Genomic DNA, 5,804 nt, shown 5'->3' on the forward strand with positions numbered 1-5,804 from the left:
TTTATGTCTCTTGCATTTGTTGATCTCTTAGTCGAGGGCGTCTGTGTCTGTGGCTCACGGGCATGGCAGGCAGAGGAGAGAACATTCGTCTGATGCTCGAGAGAGCCGTGATGGTATTTTACTCTCCATCTCATGAATCTGTCTAAGACAATCGTCCTGAACTAGGGGCCACTGTGCCCCCCAGCGGACATTTGGCAGTCTTTGGAGACAGGAATTGTAATGATTGTGGGGAGGGCATTATTTGCATCTCGTGGCAGAGGCCAGGGGTGCTGGTAAATACCTATGGTGCACGGACCATGCCACCACAAAATCCCTCTTTTTTTGCTTGCTTCCTTCCTTCTTTTCTCTTCTTTTCTTTTCTTTTTTCTTTTCTTTTCTTTTCTTTTCTTTTTTCTTTTCTTTTCTTTCTTTCTTTCTTTTTCTTCTCTTTCTCTCTTCTTCCCTTCCTCTCTCTTTCTTTCCCTCCCTCCCTCCCTTCTTTCCTTCCTTCCTTCCTTCCTTCCTTCCTTCCTTCCTTCCTTCCTTCCTTATAGTGCTCCTCTTGAGAAATCTGATCCAGGCTAAAACTTGTTGGAACATATTCCACCATTGAAGGAAACTTACATTTGTTCTGATGGATTCTTTTTTTTACACGTCTGATGTTTAATATGAATTAGCGGTGTTTGCTGTGCCCTGCACTCTTAGCAATGTTCTTAGCGATGTTTTGCCAGCTATGCTAATCTTTTCAGCTTCATGAAATAAGACTGAATTATAAAGGGTTAATAATGGGAAGAAACCGTTCATTAGCTATTTTATTGCTGGTTTATTACACAGTTGATAACGCAGTTCCATCAAAGACAAATGATATTATCGAAACAATCAGAAACTGATTTCCATGCCTTTAGGGTACACCCCACAGATTAAGCCTAACAGCACCACTTTGATATAAATGTTGAATGTAATTTGCAGGGTCCGGTGCAAAATAAAAATGTAGGGCTCCTTGTTCAAAAAGCAGGAAACAAGTACCATTAAAAGTATGTGAAAAGCCTTGTCCTTTCCTCTAAGGTCTCTGCATATGGTTGTTACCTGTTATTTAATATCAAAGTAAGGAAAAAATTGTGAATTATTAGCATGAAGTTTAGCGCTCCTCTTCTATGTTGTGCCCTGGCAGTTTCAAATACAAATAACACATTTAGCATGTGTGTGGAATCATCGACCTGTAATTTGTGTTTTATGGCTCTTCCGGGAAGGTGCCTCAAGCTGAGCCTAAGAGACACACACACAGATCCCTGTGACTGGCTTCCGGGGACCCATGGCTGGTACTTGCCCAGGTCCTCGTCTCTCCAGCCTCCAGACCTACCTACTGTCAGCCTGGAGCAGCCCAGCCAGGCATCTACCCCTCAGGCCCACCGCCCCAACCTACCGCAGCTATATCACTGCTAAGCATCCTTACTCTTCCATGCTGGGATTTTCTTGGTAGCTGGATAAGGGTTCCTGGATCGCTCCCATCAAGATAAGGGCTCCAGCGGGTCACCCAGCAGCCCTGCGATGGAGCTGCCGGCCCAGGAGGGGAGAAAGCAATGGGGGGGGCAGCTGCCATGCCCCGCACTGAGATACCTCAGGCCACAGGCCCCCACTCCTGACCTCACTCTTGACCATGGGCAGGTCCCTCTGGAGGCAGAATGTGGCAGTGGTCCTGGGGCACAGGCAGGAAAGGGAAGCTGGAGGGGGCCTGGTGCACCAGGGAGTGGGGGAGCTGGTAGCGGGAGGTGGGCCTCCCACAAACTGAGGCTCTAAGCCCCTATAGGCACCCTTGTCCCATCAGACTTGACTTACAAAACATCCATCCAAAGACACAATTACTCAGATTTTCAAGACGGCAAGCACAGAGCTTTAAACCCCAGGTCCTGGGCCCTTCTGAGAGCCAGGTCCTCCTACACGTGGGGCCCATGTGTCTGCACTGGTCGCACACGCATGACCCCAGCCCTTTCTCTAGGAAACTCCCTTCCTACCTTAAGGAAACATTCTTCTTTTCATTTTTAAATCTGTGACGAGTTTCCCCCACCTCAGACTCCACCTTCCTTTTCATTCCTTCTTCATTCAATCAACAAACAATTATTAGGCACCTACTGTAAGCCAGGCACAGTTTCAGGTGCTGAAGATACAGTCATGGAGAATTACTGACATCCTTGCCCTCCTGGAGATTCCATTCAGACGGGGCCAGGGGCCAGAGAGTCAACAAGCACGTGTGAGTGCTAGGGGGCAGCATGCCCCGGAAAAGGGGAGCGAGGGAACCGGGGTGTGATTTTAGAAGAGGTAGTCTTTAGTGTGAGGCTGACTGTAGGTTAGGGTTTAGGTGGGGCTGGGGGAGGAAAGGAAGGGCAAGTTTTGAGTGATGCAGGGGGAGAGGGAAGGACAGGCCAGTAGGGGAGGGGAAGCTGAGCACAACTGGGATCGCAATAGGACAGAACCTGAAAATAGACGGGCATTGGAAATGAAGCACAGAGGTGCCAGCATCTTGTGCATCCCCTCTCCCACTCTGAAGCTAGTAAGACCTTGCTTCCTGCTCACCTCTAAAGCTGGGAACATCTGTGGGTATTTGGGCAATGACAGCAGATTAGAAGGGGATCTCTGACGGCGGGAAGGGGAGAGACTTCCCAAATGATGTTTCTCTGGCAACTCTTTCTAAGACCCTTTTAAGATGCTTTGCTGGATACCAATCCCATATTTACCGTTACGGACTTTACATATTTAAACAACGAGCTCTAGCAAGCACAGTCCGCTCCTAGGCATTGGGAAAAAAGGGTCTGCGGATTTGAGGGAGATGAAGAAGCTGTTGTGAGGCCGCAGCCACAAGGGGGCGCCATGGTTCCGTTAGACCAGGGGTCCCACCCTGTCCTGCAGCCTTTGCCATCGGTCCTATTGAGAGATTACTTGGCAGGCTTTGGTTAAATGTCTTATTCCTGCTCTTTCATCCGGTCCTCACGACACCCCTGAGCAATAGCGTCATCAGCGTCACACTTCACACGGGGAAGCTGCAGCTCAGAGGTCACAGCTGGGAAGAGGCACGGCTGGTTTCAGAACTGTTCTTGACTCCAAAGCTCCTGTTCTTGATTAGAACCCTCCACTGCCTGCCTGCACAAGACAGCAAAAGGTCAGTTTTGCCCCCAAACCATCTAGTTTCCCTAATGATGGGTGGATGGTCACAGTCCGTGGGCTTTATCCACGAATCGGCACAACCAGGGAAAGGGGGAGTGGAGCGGGCACGGCTAGGGTCCAGTGGCCTTCCAGATCTGTGCGCCAGGACAGATGGACAGGGTAGTGTTGGGGGAGGGAGGCTGAGAGGTGCCTTCCAAGTGACCCCAGTAGGACCCCAGCTCAAACAGCTTTAGACTAGTTGCCTTACCCCCCTTCCCCAGCCTATTCCGTTCCACCTCCTGGTGCCCCATTTCCCTCTGCTGCACTCAGGCTTGCCCTCCCCTGAGGTACTTCATGTTTCCAGGTGACCTTCCTCCTTCCAGGACCAAGCCCATTCCTCTAGGCCAGCCGGTTTCCTCAAAGACTGGAGGGAGGTCTGCCCCCTCCAATGAACCGAGGACGAATGTAAAAGGTGACGCAAGGAAGCTGTTTAAAAAAGGAGCATGAGAGACTATGGACTCTGGGAAACAAACTGAGGGCTTCAGAGTGGAGGGGGAGGGGGAATGGGATAGACTGGTGATGGGTAGTAAGGAGGGCACGTATTGCATGGTGCACTGGGTGTTATACGCAACTAATGAATCATGGAACTTTACATCAGAAACCAGGGATGTACTGTATGGTGACTAACATAATATAATAAAAAATATTATTATAATAAATAAATAAATAAATAAATAAATAAATAANAGTAGAGGTCAGCTGCTCCGGAGGCTCCCCCGTCTAAAAGGTGGGGTTCAACACCGCATTCAGAGGCACCGGTAGGGGCACCCTTGCTTTCCTCGCGGAGGCTCCTCTCCTACATTTCTGGGGCCACAACCAGGGCACCTCTGCTTGAGCTGCTAAAACCCCAGACTAATAAGGCCGCCCACCCCTCGCTACAAGTACCCAGCCAGGAAGCAAACCTCCCCTCCTCCCACCTGCCCAGACTTTCGCTGAAGCCACACACTGGCCCTTTTGAGGCAACGAGGCATTCTGTAATCTTCGTCACACATTCATAGGAAACGTTCACAGTGGCTGACTTTATTCATTCGGTTGAAAAAAATCAGTCTTCCCTTAAATTATGAAGTGATAACATCAATATAAAACATTCTCACCGTATGGAAGTATATATAGTAAACATGAAGCGGTAATAGTTCTGTCCCCTATCACTCCATTTTCTCTCTCTCTCTTTCCAGCAGTAGCTGTTAATAATCTGGTGTTTGAGGTTTCTTTCAAGACCTCCTGTGTGTGCGTGTAGGGGTGTCAGGGGTCTGTGGTGTGTAAATGTGTGTCTACATGTAGGCACATGCACGTGTGTATTTAAAAAACATAAATTGGATCTTAACACGTACACTGTTTTTTAATTTGCTTTTTTCTATTAACAATTAATTTTTTTCTTGCTGGTACATATAAATCCTCTTCATTCGTAAATAGCTGCCTCGTGTCATCTTCTGCAGCATCCTAAATTTGCTCCAGGAGGGCAGGCTCACTTTGAGCCCTTCATGGAACCAGCTTGCCTGGAGCACCGGACGCTACGGGGAGCACAACCCCTGCCTTAAGAACTCAGGACCTTGGGGGCGAGGCAGGCCCACACCCCTGAAACGCTTACACATTCCCACAAAGCAGTTTGCCTGCTCCATTCACAGAATCACTGGCCCCAGCTCTGCCCTCAAGAACCTTCATGGTCAATTAACTGGGGGAAATAGTGGACAGGGCATAAACAAACCTTCCAACTAGCGTTTGGCTGCTAGGCAAATCCCCATAATGCCTGGTGGAGAGTTCTAGGGCCCAGGACAAATCCAGTATGAATCTGTCCTCTGCTCCCTCTCAGCACAGTGTTGGCCCAGCTGCCACGACAACCAAGTCCACGTGCTTCCTACTGGGGGCCCCACTCTGAATGCAGAGAGCCAAGACACCTGACTTAGGCACTCAGTCACTGCCCTTGGCTTGTGTCTTGAACCTCTCTGAGGTTCACTTTCCTTCTCCAGAAAGAAAAGAGACCATGCTGCTGCTGAAGGTGAAGTGGTCCGAATTGCCGTCAGGGACCTCTAAATGCACCTGCCCGGGAGTGCCTTCCACCTGGCTTCAGATGAGATTTCAGGTGGCTTGTAAGGAAAAGATGGGTTCTAATAAAATGCACATATGAAAAGTCAGGAGGAAGGGTGGAGGCAGGAATGAGCCACATGAGGGGACCATGCATCGTTACACACTTCACCATGGTCGGGCCACAGATTTGCCTTGGAGCCTCCCAGCAGCCAAAGCAAAAAGGGGAAAAGCCTGAGTTATCTTGTACAGGCCCGCAAGGTAAAGGGCGGGGTCGGCTTGCTCCGGAAGTACAGGGAGAGCACTCTCACGCCCTAACAGACAGCAGGACCCGGTGGTACCAGCAGCACCCTCCCAGGTGACATCTCTGCAGCCCGTGCACCACCGAGCCCTGAGCACATTCTCCCGTCCCCTCCATGCAGACGGCTGGTGTCCCCCAGGCCTACGTCCACGAAAGCTATTGTAACCCGGAGAGCACATGGGTGTGTGTCTCTTTCACAGTTCTGTATCTTTGCTTCTTTCTTTGTCTCATCCCTGCTTTTGCGGAGTAAACCTTGGGGAGGGTTGGGATCCCTACAGTAAGTACAGGGAGAGAAAGAAAAAGT

The sequence above is a fragment of the Ailuropoda melanoleuca genome, chromosome 8, assembly GCF_002007445.2.
Source record: "Ailuropoda melanoleuca isolate Jingjing chromosome 8, ASM200744v2, whole genome shotgun sequence".
NCBI lineage: Eukaryota > Metazoa > Chordata > Mammalia > Carnivora > Ursidae > Ailuropoda > Ailuropoda melanoleuca.